Raw genomic sequence first — 18,206 nt, 5'->3', positions numbered from 1 at the left:
TGTAGTCTACATGGAGTTCTGTTTAGAAGGGGCAGAAGTAGTTTTAATTAAGCAGCTCTGTGAAAAGTTCTCCTAAGACTCAAGTCAGAAGGAAGAGAGGATTGGAACTAAGGTAGCTATGTCAGCTTATCAAGAAACCAACTGAGCTTAAGCTATTATCTATATCTATAGATATATTATCTATATCTCCTAGTTACTCTTCCAAGGCTCTCTCTCAGACACCCCAATAACTCCATATTTCCCATCTTGTGCTCTTTTCTCTACAACTTCATAAGTTTCAGTCTTCATAAAACTAGGTCCTGCCTTGGGAGGGTTCTAAAAGAATCTTTCTTTGATTTCCAGGAGGCCTGTTTTGATCAGTGTCTTCACTGATTAAAGCTTCAGGTCTACAGACCCTACCTGCGCATTTCCCAGAATACTTTGGTTACTACCTCTCCCACCCCATCTCACCCCATCTTGTTCACATAGTACAGTCATGTTTCTTTGGGCTTTTGTAACACATCAATCTTTTCCTACCTCTAGGACACAATTCTTCTGTTTACCATGGGTCATGTAGCCTGATGAATTCTGTCTTAGGGTTTTATTGTTGTGAAGAGACATCATAACCAAAGTAACTTGAGAAGGAAAGGATATGTTCTTATTTATTTATTTTTTTATTTTATTTTTATTTATTTATTTTTTCTGTTGTATTTTGTTTTTTAGAGATGTATTTCTTGGAGTTGGAATTACAAGTGGTTGTGAGCCACATGATGTGTGTGTGTGTGTGTGTGTGTGTGTGTGTGTGTGTGTGTGTGTGTGCTGGGAACCCAGATTATCTGGAACAGTAAGTACTCTTAACTACTGAGCCATTTCTTCAGCTCCACAGGAAAGGGTTTACTTGGCTATGCTTCCACATAATCTTCATCTTTGAAGGAAGTCAGTACAGGAACTCAAACTTGCAGGCAGGAGTTAATTCAGAGGCTACGCAGGACTGATGCCTTGCTCATGCTGCTTTCTTATAGAACCCAGAACCTCCACCTCAGGCCTAGTACCACCCACAATGACTAAGCTTTCTTCCATCAATCACTAATTAAGAAAATGCCCTACAGGTTTGCCTACAGCCTGATTTTATGGAGGAGTTTTCTCAGTGGAAGCTTACTCCTCTCTGATGGCTCTAGGTTGTGTTGAGTTGATATAAAACTAGTCAGTACACATATATTATTCATAATTAGAAATAGGGAGCAAGGAAATAATGCATTCATATTTGTGTTTAGTTTACTATCTCCATTCTTATACAGCTCAGGATCCTCTTCATAGGGTTGGGTGCTACCCACAGTTGGTAGGTTTCCTAGCCTCAGTTCATATGATCAAGACAATCTTCTATAGATATGGCCACAGGTCAATTTGATATACAAGACCCCTCACCGAGACTCTCTTCCTAGGTGACTCTAGATTGTGACAAGTTGACAATTAAACCTAACCTTTAAAATTTGGCAGAGACAAGCGGATCTCTGTTAGTTCAAGGCCAGCCTGGTCTACAAGAGCTAGTTCCAGAACAGGCTCCAAAGCTACAGAGAAACAGTGTCTTGAAAGACCAAAACAAAAACAAACACAAACAAACAAACAAAAAACAAAAACAAAACAAAATAAAAACAAATCTCATTCATTGAATAGGGAGAATGGAATGTTCTTCGCAGGATGCTTGGGAAGACTAAATATTCTAAAAATGCTAAGCACAACCACTCGTCAGAGGTACCTGATACTAATAAATTCAAACATAAGTTCTCTGAATACACTCTATATGTCTGGGGGCCTTGGCATCAGGATTCATTTCTCTTTCACAGACTCTGATATGGAGCAAATATGTGTGGCACTGAGTGGACTAGATAGCAGACCTATACCTATAGTAAGGATGGGCGAAAAGGATTGTGGGAGCAAAACTTTTCACTCATTTAGGAAGAATTATACTGAGAAATCCACAAGGAACCTTGCGCCTCCTTCATAATTCAGTAGATTTTAGATTTAGTGCGCACCAGTCACTTGGAGACCTTGTTGTAACAGATGTCTGGGCTCCACTGCAGGGTTTTTGATTCAGTAGGTTTGGCTGGCGGCTCCTCTGATCATTCCTTCTCCTGGTGCTCATGTTGTTGAGCATGGGTGGAACCTAGTGGCTCACTTTTAATGGATAGGATGTGGTAAAGTGGTTGGATGTCACTTCTAAGACCAAGTGATGAAGATCGTGATGCCAGTGCTGTTTCCTTTGAGGAGAGCCAGCTGTCTGTTGTGAGCTACTCCACGGAGAGGCCCCCTCCTCTAAAGCTGGCAAAGGCAGGAGGCCTACCACCAGCCATGCCAATGAGCTTGGTCCTTGAGATGACCACTAGCACACACTGTGACTGCTGCCTTGGTAACAGAAGTTGAGTTGGGGGCATCCTGTTAAGCCATGCCTAGTCCCCCACCTGTGGTGATTTGAATGAAAATTGCCCCATAGGCTCATGTATTTGCACGTTTAGGCTCCAAATGGATGAACTGTTTGGAGAGGATTAGGAAGTGTGGCCTTCTTGGAGGAGGTGTGTGGCTGGAGGTGAGCTTTAATATTTCAAAAGCTCACATCAGGCCTAGTGTCTCTTTCTACCTGCTGCCTGTAAAGCAGGATCCAAAGCTCTTCTGTGCTGCTCCACTGCCATGCCTGTCTGCTTCCTGCCCATGACGATAATGGACTAACTCTCTGGAACTGTAAGCAAGCCCCTAATCAAATACTTCCTTTTGTAAGCGTTGCCTTGCTCATGGTATCTCATCACAACTTTAGAACAGTAATTAAAGACACCATCCCTCAGGCAATGTGTCTATTTTTATCAAGTTCCTGGATAATGTGGATACTGCTTGTGGTGGTTTGAATAAAAATGGCCCCCAAAGGCCCATAGGGAGTGGCACTTTTAGGAGATGTGGCCTTGTTGGAGAAAGTATGTCACTGGAAGGGGGCTTTGAGGTCCCAGAAGCACAAGTCAGGCCTTGTGGCTCACTGTCTCTTCCAGTTGCCTGCAGACCTAGATGTAGAACTCCAAGCCACCTCTTCTGCATCATGTCTGCCTGCATGCCGGAGTGCTTCCTGCATGATGATACTGTACCAAATCTCTGAACAGTAAGCCAGCCCCAATTAAATGTTTCCCTATAAAAGAGTGCTGTAGTCATGCGGTCTGATCAGAGCAATAAAATCCCAACTAAAGCACTGTTGATCTGGAGCACCCAAAGAGAGGGCAACTTAGGGACAAAGAAGTGTCACTCAAATGGACTTCTTAGATGTGGGGCATCTGAGCAGCTATTTACCTACTCACTCAGCTTTCTGCATCCTCCCCGCCAGTTACATGCATGAACTCAGGAGCTCCTCTGTGGACCAGTCTTCTCCAACACTTATCATCCAGCTCAGGGGCACTTACCAAGTATGCTGTGTGTGTGGCCCATTCTTTATCTCAGTCAAAATGCTAACTTAAAAAATCTTTTAAAAAGAAAAGAAACTTTAATTTTTACGTAACTATAGAATATATGACTCAGTTGGGTCACCCCTTTTTTGGTTGTTTGTTTTTAAAGAATGGTTACAGATCTGGGTGGAATTCTTGGAGGAGTGTTGCCTGATGTTGTCTCTTCTCACAACAAGCTGATGGGAGGAACACACTGCCAGCATTCCTCCCCTGGCACCAGAGCCCTCACTGCTAGCCCACCTGGGGCTCCAACTGCCTCTGCCACTCTTAGAATTGCTGTGGCATATCAGAGCTCATCAAGGCAGTGGGCCGTTAGGGGAACTATCCCCAAACTCAAAGCAAAAGACTTTTTTTAAATTAATTAATTTTTTAAAAAAAATTTGGGGTAAGTCCCTTCCCCTGCTTTTGGACTTTTACCTTTTAAAACCTTCAACGTTATTATTGCCAGCCTCAGGCATGACGGGCAATGAGCAGGTGACGAGCCAGTGGAGCAGCATTCCAAACCTCCTGTGAGCTCACAGGCTTCTGAATGTATCTCTGTGGTCCACAGAGAAGGCTGGGGAAGTAGCAAGGCAACGTATCAGCTACTGCAGCCTTAAAACAAAGCCTGTGTCTCTATGGACTTTAAAATTGTTCCTATGCAGCTTATTTTTTTTTTCTTCTCATGGTTTATTTTTTTTTATATTTAAAAATTTCCATCTCCTTCCCTCCTCCTCCCCCCTCCCTCCCCTCCTCCTCCCCCTTCCCTTCCCTCCTCCTCCCCCTTCCCTCCCCTCCTTCTCCCCCTTCCCTCCCTTCCCCTCCACCCATACCTCCCCTCCCTCACTCTCAAGGCCAAGGAGCCATCAGGGTTCCCCACTCTATGCTAAGACCCAAGGTCCTCCCAACTCCCCCCAGGTCCAGGAAGGTGATCGACCAAGCTGAGAAGGCTCCCACAGAGCCCGTCCATGCAGAAGAATCAGAGCCCAGAGCCATTGTCCTTTGCTTCTCAGTCAGCCCCCGCTGTTGGCCACATTCAGAGAGACGGGTTTGGTCGCATGATCCATCAGTCCCATTCCAACTGGAGTTGGTGATCTCCCATTAGTTCTGTCCCACCGTCTCCATGAGTGAACGCACCCCTCTCGTTCCTGACTTTCTCCCTCATGTTCTCGCTCCTTCTGCTCCTCATCAGGACCTTGGGAGCTCAGTCCAGTGCTCCAATGTGGGGCTCAGTCACCTTCCCCATCTGTCGCCAGATGGAGGTTCCCTCACGGTCCTGACTTTCTTTCTCATGTTCTCTCTCCTTCTGCTCCTCATCAGGACCTTGGGAGCTCAGTCCGGTGCTCCAATGTGGGGCTCTGTCATTTTCTTCATCTATCGCCAGGTGGAGGTTCTATGGTGATATGCAAGAAATTCATCAGTATGGCTATAGGAACTGGCCTTTTCAGGCTCCCTCTCCTCAGCTGCCCAAAGAACTAACTGGGGGCATCTCCCTGGAAACCTGGGAACCCCTCTAGGGTCAAGTCTCTTGATAACCCTCAGGTAGCTCCTTAAATTAAGATATATGCTTCCCTGCCCCCGTATCCACCCTTCCTATATCCCAAGCACCCCATTCCTCCGAGCTCCCCCCGTTCTCCCCTTCACACTTTTCTCTCCCCATCTTCCCTTGGCCCAGTCTTGCCCAACCCTCAAGTTCCCAATTTTGCCTGGCGATCGTGTCTACTTCCAATATCCAGGAGGATTACTATATCTTTTTTTGGGAGTTCACCTTCTTATTATCTTCTCAAGGATCCCAAATTTATAGGCTCGATGTTCTTTAATTATGGCTAGAAACCGATTATGAGTGAGTACATCCCATGTTCATCTTTTTGGGTCTGGGTTACCTCACTCAGAATAGTGTTTTCTATTTCCATCCATTTGCCTGCAAAATTCAAGATGTCATTGTTTTTTACCGCTGAGTAGTATTCTAGCATGTATATATTCCACAGTTTCTTCATCCATTCTTCCACTGAAGGGCATCTAGGTTGTTTCCAGGATCTGGCTATTACAAATAATGCTGCTATGAACATAGATGAGCATATGCTTTTGTTGTATGATTGGGCATCTCTTGGGTAGATTCCCAATAGTGGAATTGCTGGGTCCTGGGGTAGGTTGATCCCGAATTTCCTGAGAAACCGCCACACTGCTTTCCAAAGTGGTTGCACAAGTTTGCATTCCCACCAGCAATGGATGAGTGTACCCCTTACCCCACAACCTCTCCAGCAAAGGTTATTATTGGTGTTTTGGATTTTAGCCAATCTGACAGGTGTAAGATGATATCTCAAAGTTGTTTTGATTTGCATTTCCCTGATAGCTAGGGAGGTTGAGCATGACCTTAAGTGTCTTTTGGCCATTCGAACTTCTTCTGTTGAGAATTCTCTGTTCAGTTCAGCGCCCCATTTTTTAATTGGGTTAATTGGCAGCTTATTTTATTTTTGTTTAATCAAATAAAGAGGGTCTTCCTGTGAAAAAAAATCTTTTAAATTTGAAACCTCCTGGAGTTCTTTAGGAAACCAAATGGAACAGAGAAGAAAGAAAGTAGAGCTATTAGAGGTTAAAGCAGTTGCTTAATTGTACAAGGAAGCAGGGTGATAAGCGATTTGAATTCATTTCTTCTGATTCTGTTGTCTAGTCTCACCCTTCACCCAACGTCTATCTTCTGGGAGCGGATAACTTACTATGGTAAAGGTTCTTACAGTGTTACACATTAGGCAGGCGTGCTTTTGGGTTTTGGTTTTCTTAAGGATATATGGCAATTGTGTGACTTTTCCTGAAGAAATGTCTTCTGTTCACCACAGATAGACATCTGTTCATCACACTGATGATGGATCAAAGGAAGAATTCCATTGAAGGATAGCTTCATAAACCAGCAATTGTACTGGGGCATGGGTGAGGGCCGCTTTCAGGAATGTAAGTATCTCAAAGGCAACTGCATCAGCAGAAGCCTGTCGTCCATGTGGTGGATGACTCTTGAACACACATTCTTGGAGTTCTGTGCCCAGTATGCGGGAAGCTCTACTGGACGGTCTGCTCTTCCACAGCAATTGCTCACTGCTCACATAACCTTGGGGAAGGACCTTGAGAACTGCAGGAGTCGCTGAGCATGGGAACCTTCCAAGTTTGATTAGTTTCCTCAGAGCCATCCTTCTGCCAGCAGAGAATGTTGTAATTCCCAGGCAATTACAGCAGAAAAATGACTCGGAAACATGGAGAAGAGTGCCAGAAGGTACAGGGACAAAATGACTTCTTCAGTCTCTCCTGTGCCGTCTGGGCTGTGTCTCTTTACCTCTCGGCTCTGCTTTCCCTCCTCTTCAATTTATCCATAAACTTTCTGCCCGGTCTCCTGGACTTTGATTTATTTGGCTTCAATTTATTATGTTGTTAACTCTGTTTCTCATTCTGCAATGACTCTTCAAGAATGCAACTCTAATTGACTAGAGAGTTGTCCCTTGGTTCTAATGATCAAGCCAAGAAATATTTGTTTGGCTCCCCAGGCCTGCGACCCCCTTGAGGCACTCTCTGTTCTCTACCTGACCCCAGCTCTGTACCATTGGATGATATATGTCTGAAAATTCCCTTGACCGTGCTGCTGTGAAAACCAAAAGTTGACAAACCTTCCCTATAAAGGGCTAGACAGCAAGTAATGTAGGCTTTGCAAGGATGTTTACTGTTACCACATTCCATGCTGCTGTCGCAGGGCTAAGCAGTATGGGCAATACTTCAGTGAATGGATATGGTATGTTCTAGTAAAATGTTATTTTCATAAATAGGAGTAGACTAAATACTCAAAGCCTCGTCTGGTGACTCTATTACCATATGAAATTTGGAGAGCACTTTCAAGCTACATTATCCTTCAAGACAGAAGTGGCAGTCATTTTTCTCTATTCATTCATCGTAGCACTAACCCGGTCAGGGCTCAACATTGCATCCTAACAACCGTTGTGTAACAGTTGCCAAAATGCAAAGAAGAAACATTTGGGTGCTTCCTAGAGATTGTCATGATGTAAGTCCAGCCAGTCTATAGCGAGAACGCAGCCTTCATTTCCTTCACAGAGGGCAATGCTGAGGTACATACTGTACACACTGCGGAGTCTCATTTTTTGAGATGGCGTTTCTCTGTGCAACAGCCCTGGTTGTCCTGGAACTAGCTGTATAGATCAGGCTGACCTTGAACTCACAGCTCTGCCTGCCTCTATCTCGAGTGTACTGCCCGGCCCTCAAAGTTAATTCTTAAAGAAATTCATACAATGTACTTTGAGCATATTCACCCTCTTTCTGCTCTTCCCAGATCCACCCCCTTTCCTACCCACCCAACTTTGTGTTCTCTTTCAGTTTTAAACCTACCACATACAATTTGTGTTGCACAGCTCTTCCTGGCTTTCCCCAGAGTGTGGTAGACTTACCAGGGATCACACCACACCATGAAAGAAGAATGGTCTCTTTCTCTTGCAGCAGCTATTTGCAGAGCTCCTTAGCTGTGGCTGGGACTTCGTTCTGGGATGCTGATTGGCTTGAGCTTGTGGAGGTCTTATGCACACTGCTGCAACTGCTGCATGTTCACGTGAGTAACAGCCCTGCGGCGTTTAGAGAACATTGTTTTGTTGTAGTGTAGAAGCCCACGGAAGTGGGTCTGCTCCACCTTGACTGGAGGTCAGAGAGTCAGTCAGGCCTATTCTTGCTCCTTTATGGTTATTGACAAGAGGTTTGACTAAGGTGTGGCTACTAACAGGATGTCTTGACCTAGGGTGTGGTCACTTGGTGCTTTGGGTATTAAGATGGCCCATAGAAGTGAATCCATCCCACCTTGACCAAAGGTCAGAGTTCAGGCATATTCCTGCTCCTTCAAGGATATGACAGGAAGTTTGACCAAGGAGTGGCTGTCTACAGGATGCTTGGCCTAAGGTGTGGTTGCTGCAGATCCTGCCCAAACAACAGAACATTTAACTCAGGGAATAACTGCTTGATGCTTCAGGTATATTGAATAGGCAATTGCCCTGTTTGTTCTTTGAATCATGTTAAATCAGTCTTTTGCCTTCTTGCCCCCACCCTCATTTTTGGATTGAGGTATATAAGCATATGGAAAATAAATGCGGGCAAATTCAGTATTCACTGAATTGCCACTCTCACCCCAATTCTACTCTGTGTCTTTGTCTATTTCTTTTGTATCTCTGTTCTGTCTGCCTGGTGTTTCTAATCCACACACCCCCTACCCTGGAATGTGCAAATCCTGTCAAGGTTGGACCTAGACATTGTAGCTGCTCACTGCCTTTGGCACTTACAATCTTCTGCCTTCTCTTCCTCCTTCTTCCACTTGCTATGATTCACAAGCCTTTGGAGGAAGGGGTATCATAGATATCCCATTTAGGGTGAGCAGGCCATAGTCTCTTATTCTCTACACTTTGGTCCAGTGTGAATTTCTGTATCAATCTTCATCTACTGCAAAAGGAAGCTTCTTTGATGAGGGGGGAGAGATGCACTGATCCTTGGATGTAATGACAAGTCATTAGGAACCAGTTTAATACTATGTCTTTTCAAAAATATTAATTTCAAAATATTAACATCAATTTTATCATTATTAACACAGTATCATATATTAATAAATCATCAATTATTATATTATTAATATATTATATATTGTCAATAAATACTAATTTAAAAATATTACTGTTATATCAACATATTAATATCAATTTCAAAAATATTACTTTGTATTTATGTCTTTTCAAAAATATTAATTTTATTATTATTATTATTATTATTATTATTATTGTATGTGTGAATGAATACACTTGTGTGTTTATGCCCACAGAGGCCAGAATAAGGTACTGGATCCTCTGGAGCTGAAATTGTAGTTATTATAAACCATTTGGTATAGACTCTGGGAACTAAACTCGGGTCTCCTGCAAGAGCAACAAGTGCTCTTATCTATTAAGCATTTTCCTGAGCTCCTGTTCTGTTTTGAGACAGGCTTTCATGGTATAGCTCAGGCTGGCCTCAAACTTTTATTCTCTGAGTCAAACAATGATGGGGTGATAGCCATGCACCCCCAAACTTTGCTCGCACTTGAGAGTCGTCACTGAATAAGTTTCTTATGACTTACTGGATCCTCCAGGCATCTAGAGTGTTTACGATGACTTTAATCTGGGACTAGTGATAGTCTGAACTTGGGCCGAGTGGAGTGCTGCTGAGTGAGGTAGTAGTTCTTGCATTAACTTATCTGGTATGGTGGTTTGGATGAGAATGGCCCCTGTAGGCTCGTGTGTTTGAATACTTGGTCCAGTTGGTGGAACTGCTTGGAAAGGATTAGAAGGTGTGACGTTATTGGAAGAGGTGTGTCACTGGGTGTGGACTTTGAGGTTTCAAGAGCCCATGCCAGCCCCAGCCCCTCCCCTTAGCCTCTAACTTGCAGTTCTGGATGTACTCTTTCTGCTACTGCTCCAGCAGCATGCCTGCCTGCTCCTGCCATGCCCCCTGCTTCTATAACCAAACACAATAGGCTGAGTGATTTGCAACAGCACACATTCACTGCTCATGGTTAAGGAGGTTGGGGAGTCCATAAAGACACTGCAGGGTTTGGTGTTTAGTTGAGGGCCCAGTCTCTGCTTTCAGATGGCACTGGGAATACCCTTCCTCTTGAGGTTTGCAAAGGCTATGTATTTTCATAATAGAAGAGAGGGAAAGATGTAGCTAGCTTCCTCAAGCCTTTTAATAAAGCACTGGTCCCATTCATGCGAGTAGAGCTTTCATGGTCTAATTACCTATGACAGTGGTTCTCAACCTTGCTAATGTGGCCACCCTTTAATACAGTTCCTCATGTGTGGTGACCCCCAACCATAAGATTATTTTTGTTGCTACTTCATAACTATAATTTTGGTATGATCATAATGTAAATATCTGATATCCAGAATATCTGATACTTGACCTCAGCAAAAGGGTCATTCGACCCCCATAAAGGGGCCACTACCCACAGGTTGAGAAATGCTGACCTAAAGCCCTCATTCACTTTGTTTTACGGTTGCATTGGGGATAACACTTGTTTTCATTAAAGATTTATTTTTATTTAAACAGGGGGTTTGTGTGTGGATTTGTACACATAAGTGCAGGTGCTGGTGGAGGTCAGGAGGGCATCAGATATCCTGGATCTGGAGCCCCGGGCAGTCAGGAGCTGCCCAAGGACATGTGTGCTGGTAAGGGAACGCACGTCTTTTGAAGAGTAGTAGGTGCTGTTAACTCCTGAGCATGGCGCCAGCCCTGGCATTGGTTTTTATCATGAAATTTTGAAATTGCATAAATGGCTAAAAACTATAACAAATTCCATTGTGCAGAGATCAACCTTCTTGAGGATGCCATGGGCATCCTGTCTTTCTACATGCTATAGGCATTTCCTAGATGCCCTTGTAATTTGATTTGGTAGATGACACAGGTTCCTCTCAGCAGACGAAGAAAGACTCCAACACTGTAGAGTGGAAGTAGCTGTAGAGACATCACCACCCTCAGCATCTGTCACGAACGTCATCCTGTCCAGCTTCAGCTTTGTAGGTACTGAGAAACAAGGTGTACTGGTGAAGATCACAACAATAAGATGACCTTGACACTAGTGGGTGACTTTCTCACCCGGCTTCCTCATCCCAGTAGATTAGAAGGTCAGCTTCTCTACTATGCTCTCAGGAATTCCTGCAAGTCCAGCTCAATAATTCTATTGCTGTTTAAGTCCTTTGATAATAAGTCTTAAATGATTTTAAATTAAAAGCCACTAAAGCAAATTCTATGGCATGCCCTGAACCTAGAGACATGTAGAAACTCTTACTAGACAGTCATCGAGGGACGGGATGCTGGGACAGCATCCTGACGGTTGAGTCTGAAGTCCCAGGATCTGGTCATTTAAGTAGTTAGGGTGTAGCAGTTTGTGGTAAGGAAAAGATGGGCTGCTGGTAGATCGTGGGACAGAGAGACAGAGGGTACTCAAGTCCCAAGGTCATCCAGAGGACCATGTCTGTTAGAACCACATCTGTAGCAGAGAGAGTATAGTGGAGTTTTAGTACAAAATCTCAGAGATATGCTGGCTACTGACAAGGACTTACGAAAAGATGACAAATGACTAGGGTTTTGAATTTTTCATTTTGAGGTTCAGTCAGAGAATTAATATTTCTTCTACCTGTAAATAATCTGATATTTCTGTTGCTATGGAGGTGATAAAATTAAAATGAGCCTCAGATTCTCTTGTGTGTGAGTGTGTGTGCACACACATGCATGCATGTGTGAATGTGTGTGTGTACAGGTGGTCGTCATGATACAGATGGAGCTCATAGACTAACCAGATAACGTGAAGGTCCAGCATTATGGGCTTCAGAGGACACTAAAGTTGGCAATACAGATGTGAGCTGATTTAGATGATCTGGAGGTCGTGCAATCCCCAAGTCTACTATCTTCATCTCCTGTACTTACCCCACTGCCCCACATCCCTTTCTCTTTCTCTCTGTCTTCTTGAGACAGTCTCGTGCAACCCAGGTTGCCCTGAAAATCATTGTGTAGTGGGGTACTGGCCTGGAACCACCGATCTTCTCGCTTCATTTCCCAAGTTCCGGGGTGAAAGTGTCTACTATTGTAAGTCACCACCCCCGACCTCCTGTTGTAAAGCACAGTAGACCACAGGAGATGCAGACCTCCAGTCTGCATGGCAGAGTATGATTCTGGGCCAGTAGACATACTGGCAGCTTCCTATTTCCTAACTTCCTTCCACTGCCAGAGGCTCTCTCAGAGGGTGATGCCTACTGCAGAGAAGCTGAGGCCATTCTCCTGCTGTGTGTCTCTGTCAAGTCACCTAACAGCATGAGGTTGTTTCCTTAAATAGTCAAAGTGGGTTCTGTTCTTTGAACTGAGCCCAGAGACAGAGAGCTAATAAATTATTTCATCGTTGGCCTTTTACATTCTAGCTCAAATCACATTTTTAAATTCTCTTAAGGGCCTTATAGGAGCAATTTATAGCCTCAGTAGAAAAGACCCATCACACCTCTAAGAGGAAGCAGATAGGCTCTGCTTGAATTTCCCCTGAAAGGAGCTTCTTAGACAATTCATCCCATTTTGAACAAACTCCTTGTAAAGATATTTTTTTCCATAATCAACTGGAATGTTTGTAATTTGTGTCCCTTGATAGAGTTTCCTGTTAGCACATTGCTCTAGGTTCCAGTTAGCGCTAATGTAAAGTTCTGCTACACGCTCCTTCTGTATGTAATTTGACTCCCAGATTCTTTAACATTGTATACATCTAAGAGAGAGGAAGTGGGAGGCAGTGGGGATCACTGGTCCTTGTGGGGACTGTAGTCTGTGGCTGAGTTGATAAAGCAACAGACTATGGTAACTTAAGGCAGAAAGAGTTTATTTTGGCATACGGTTCCAGAGGGATCGAGTACATCATGGGGGATAAGGTGGGGGGCATGACAGCAGGCAGGGCTGGGGGCGGGGACAGAGAGACAACAGCTCACACCCTTAAAGGTAAGCACAAGGTAGAAACAGTGAACTGGACATAGTGTGAGAATTTCAACCCTCAAAGCCCCCAGTGACTACTTCCTCCAGCCAGACCACAGCTCCTAAACCTCCTCAAAGAGCGCCACCTGCTGGGGACCAAGTGCTCAGGTACATGAGCCTATTGGGCATGTTTCTCAGTCAGATCCCACATTGAGGTGTGTGATAAAAGTGTTCCTGTTGAATAAAAGTTCCACTGCCAGCACTGGAACTTTCCAGCCCACTGGAATGTCCTATTTTTACAAGTTCATCATTAATTTATTAGTTCATTTACGCTTGGGCAAATGAATGATCTTTGGTTCATACACTTGTCAGCATGAATTTTATTATTTTGAATATTTATTAATGAATTATTTAATTAATGAATATTTATTTTGAATATTTATTTTTGAATATTTATTAAATCACATTTCTGTTTTCATTTCTCATACCACCTATTATCAAAATAGCTGGTTGTAGTCTCATTGTGTGCATGTCTCTGCTAAAAAGAAAATTCCAAGAAGGAAATGATTTTATCTTTTTTGAAAAGACTTATTTGTATTTGCTGCGTATGCATGTTTGCCTGCATGTGTGTATGTGTACCACATGTATAAGTGCCCACAGAATCCAAAAGAGGCCACCAATCAGCCAGAGCTAGAGATGACTGTGAGCTCCATGTGGGTTCGAGAAACCTAACCTGGGTTTGCCAGAACAACTAATGCTCTTAACTATGGAACGCCTCTCTATCCCCAAGACATTATTTAGTTTACTCCTTGCTGTGTCTTTGAAATCTGGCCCAGAACATTAAACTAAGTGGGCTCTTATTTCTGTCTCTGTATCTGTCACCCCCTCCATTTCTTTATTTAATGTACATGAATGGATGTCTGCAGACACAGTGGCAGAAGAGGGGACAAAGGAGCAGAGGGAGGTGGCTCATTTTCTCTTGCCACATACCCGAAACCTTAGCCACTGAAACCTTAGCCACCGAAAAAAAAAACACGTTTTCTTCCAACCAGTTGTTTTTGTCAGCTGCTTCCCGCTTGTAGTCTGTGCTGGGTCAAATATGGAGGCTCTTCTGGGTCAATATCTAATCCCAGCTCATGTGAGCCTTCAGCAGGATTTATTTCCTTGCAATATAACCTGAGTGACACAGCGTCTTAGCCTGTTTGTGGCAGGAGGCAGCTTTCAGTGGCTCTAGACAACTTCCGGCCACATACTCCTCCCATTTGCAATTCATAAGTGACAGTTTGTTTCTTCTGGGCACAGAGGATCTCTCTCTCTCTCTCTCTCTCTCTCTCTCTCTCTCTCTCTCTCTCTCTCTCTCTCTCTCTCTCTCCTGTTATGTCAGAGCCTGATGCAATGGAGCGTTCGTGTATGGATGTGGGTGCAGACAGATGTGTGTGGAGGCCTGAGGGTGATGTTATGTCTTCTTCCATCATTCTATACCTTATACCTTTAAAGACAGGGTCTGTCACTGAACTGCTTTGGCTAGACTGCCTGGCCAGAAAGTTCCAGGGATCCTCCGGTCTCTTCCTCCTCAGTCCTGGGATCATAGGTAAGTGATGTGTTTATTTAATTATTTCTTATCAATAAAAAATTGGGAGTCAGATGTCAGGGTAAGAACCTGAAAGATCAGAGAAGCAACGGATTAGCCAGTAGTAACTCCTACCTCTTTTGGTCCTTCCTCCCAAAGGGCTGACATCCTCTCTGAGCCTTGCCTTACTACTTCCTCACTCCTCCAAAGTCTCTAGGACTAATTTTGGCTAGCTCTGCCCTCTGGTTCAAAACAAACTTTATTGTCAAAATACAATCAGAACATTGCACAACAGGTGTGTGTGTGTGTGTGTGTGTGTGTGTGTGTGTGCCAGTGTCCGGCTTTTTATGTGGGTGGTGGGGAATCTGAATTCAGGTCTTCATGCCTGTATGGCAAACACGTCAGCATCTGAGCCTTCCCTCTTGCCCTGTATGGTATAACAGATCAGAGTCTCTATGTCTCACCATATGCTGCTTAAAAGCCTGCCACAGACTTACATTTGAGGGGAGAGACTTACACAGAGATGTGACTTATTGGAGGGTAGGTATCCTTGGAACATATTTGCCACAGGGGCCCAAGGGCAAACTGAAACAGTAAAAGAGAGAAAGATATTTGGCATTTCATTTTTCAGGTGCCTTCTCCTTCCTTGCACTCCACAGACAGGATATTGCACTGCTCACAGACTCAGCCTGGGAGGACCCGAGGAGAATGCATGTCAGAAGTCCCTGACCTGGAATCTGTGACTCAGCGAATGATCCACATCATTTGCAATCTCTCGCTGGACTCCAATTTCTTTTCAGTGAAGAGGAAATCCAAGAGGCATGAGGCTGGCTGTGGGTCCCTGGCAAATGGCTAATTAATGAGAAAGAGGCCTTTTAAACAAGATGAACCAAATTCTAAGCTGGAAAGATGTCTGTGAGTGATGCCATAGGAGTTACCTGGTGCAGGGCATCGGAGGGGCTTCATTTAGTGAGGCCGAACTGCTCCAGGAAGTAAGAGTTGCTCTGCAAGAAGTATTCACTACACACAGGGAGGTGTCTTCTTATTGCTTAGCTTTCTTCCAAGGAGTTGAACAACCAGAATTTTAGTTCCTGCCCTAGGCAAACAGAAAGGGGCTTGCATGCCAAGCCTGTGGGTATATAGCTAAGATGGCAGCTCATATGCATTTGAAAATCATTAGGTAACAGAACAGATCACTGTACTTGCACTGAAGGAACCCGCCAAAGACCTAATATATTGTAGTGAATCTAAGGCCTCATCAATTGTAAGAGACACATCATTTATGTGCTAGAGTGATGGAAATTAAACAAGGACAAGCTACTGATTGTAAGACACATAGTCATTTCAGAAATATTAATATGTACCAGCAAATGTGCTCAGTGTGACTGGCTTCCAATGGCAGCTGTATCTGAAATCGGTGCTATGTCAAGTCCTGATTCTCAGCAGAGCTGGAGGCTGAGAGACCTCAGGATATGACACTGATTACTCCGCTGCTACCAGGAAAATGAAATCTTTTTAGAGTCAGAACTGTCCTTAGAGGTCACCTAACCTGAACCCCCTATGAGGAAAGAAGCCAAATCCATTTCTTTGTTGGGTTGTTTTCTGGCTTCTGCCCAAATATTTTGAGTGTGGCTTTGTGCTGCATTTTCTAGTGTTCTTTATCAGATAGTGAGGGCCCAATTTAAGGTGAGCCCTGGCCTTTCTAGTTTCAGTTCCACGGCTGTGACACATACCAAAAGGAACTATAGAGGATAAAGGACTTATTTGGCTTACGATTTCAGGTAGTAGTCATCGAGGGGAAGTCAAGACGGGAACTCAAGGTAGAAACTTGAAGCAGGCATGCCTGCTATTCTGTGCAGCATATAAACGGCCAAGGAACTCACTCATAGCCGAAGAAGTGCAGCAGGAACAATGAAGGATGCTGTCTGCTGGCTGCCAGGGAGGCTTATGATCAGGCAGCTCTCTTACATAGTTCAGAACCACTTTCTTAGGGAATGTTGCCACCTTCAGTAGCTGTGTCCTATACCAACTAACAATTAAGATAGTTTCCCCCTCTCAACTCTCCGTCTCCCACCCTCTCCCAAGACATGTTTGTGGGCCAATGTGACCTAAGCAATGCTTTAACTGAAATTGTCTTTCAAGATAATTCTAGGTTAAGTCAAGTTACTGAAAAAGTTAACTGGGACACCTATTTAGCTAGACTAGACTGGGTGTGAGAAAACTTGGACGATTAATAGTGTGGGTGTCGGAGCTGGAGAGTCAGCTCGGAGGTTAAGAGCACTGGCTGCTCTTGTAGAGGCTCTGGAGTGGATTCCCAGAGCTAACGTGGTACTCACACAATCATTTATAACTCCACTTCCAGGGGATCCAGTGCCATTTTCTTGCCTTTTTTTTTGCACTAGGCACAAAATGGTGCAAAGACATATATGCAGGCAAACATGTATACACATAAAATAATTAAAAAATAAAGTTGCTGTTTTCTCATTTTACTGGTAAAATGAGAAAGTCAGAGTCTAGAGAGAGAAGCCGTGCCAAGGGGAGGGCATTAAGGCTTACAAAACATGGCAATAGTAGTGTCTCCATTGATTCATCCTGATTTTCTTTCAAGGAGTGTGCCTATGGTTTGCTAAGGTCCAAATCAATGATGGGTGGAGTTCTCTGAGTCTATTCCTCAGAGTTTACAAATCTTCTGAGAGTTGGTGAAGCATCAGTAGCTTCCTTAAGATGAAGAGAGTGGCAAGAATACGCCTCCAGGGAATCAGACCAGGCTCTTGGGGTAGTGCCAAAGTGGTTTTATCCTCACAAGGGAACTTTACAGATTTCTTGTTATACCCTCATGTGGAAGCCTGATGCAATCCCGGTTTTGTCACCAGTGTTGCACTGGTACTGGTGTATCTTGGCAAAGACAGTGTCTTGCAAACCTTGCCTTACCTTGTCGAGGTTTCAATGAACAGATCTCAGAACTCTCGGCCAGTGTTAACCGTTTATGCTGGGAGATCACACTCATTTCCTACCAGTCCATATCTGCAAATGATTTGTTGCTATTGATTGCAGATACAGAGGAAGACCTCTGTGTACCTGCCCTCATGTATTGCTCCCTCAGTCCATATTGCACTTGACCAGGTGTCTCCAAGAGTTCAGGACACAAGTCTGCCTTTGATTACCAATAGATTCGTCTACGGTGGGGTCACAGTCATCCATGAGGGAGATGTGAATTAGCTGGATTGTCTTTGGCAATGCCCTTTTCCCGGAACCTTCTGCTCCAGCCACACCGGTTTATACCCAGTCGTTTCTCCCAGTCTGAACCTCAAGCTCTGCTGGCTCCACTTCAGATGGGTTTTGGATCTCAACCAGGAGAAATTCAATATCCAAACTCTTACGAGAGCTATTCATAGTGTCTTGCTTAAATCCAATTTTAGGAAAGTATTAAGTAGGTTTTTTTCCCAAGGTCAGTGCCAATGAGTTCTTGATGGTCATTGGGAGAGCTAAATGAGAAGGAACCTATTTTCTCTTGTGTTTGAAAGGTATATTTTTTAATCCTAAGTGAATTTCAAGATATAAATAGAACAATATCTAAATTTATTGCAGCACTTAATGGTGGGTTTTCTAACTCATATTCTTCCAGGCCGACTTTTGTGTATTCATTATTGTACCTTTTTATTCTTTTCATTTTCTGCCCTCCCCCATAGCATTTT

The 18,206-nt window shown here is 43.8% G+C and overlaps 1 long non-coding RNA gene across 1 annotated transcript; it reads left to right on the top strand.

Moving 5' to 3' along the window:
* Positions 1 to 6,290: 6,290 nt before the first annotated feature.
* LOC119808318 lies at positions 6,291 to 8,977 on the top strand. The gene is made up of 3 exons (XR_005284419.1): positions 6,291 to 6,386; positions 6,518 to 6,702; positions 7,929 to 8,977. It is a non-coding gene; the product is annotated as an uncharacterized LOC119808318 (long non-coding RNA).
* Positions 8,978 to 18,206: the final 9,229 nt, after the last annotated feature.

Source organism: Arvicola amphibius, chromosome 2, assembly GCF_903992535.2.
Source record: "Arvicola amphibius chromosome 2, mArvAmp1.2, whole genome shotgun sequence".
Classification (NCBI taxonomy): domain Eukaryota; kingdom Metazoa; phylum Chordata; class Mammalia; order Rodentia; family Cricetidae; genus Arvicola; species Arvicola amphibius.
The sequence above is the reverse complement of the archived record's forward strand: the minus strand, read 5'-3'. Positions and strand labels throughout refer to the sequence as shown.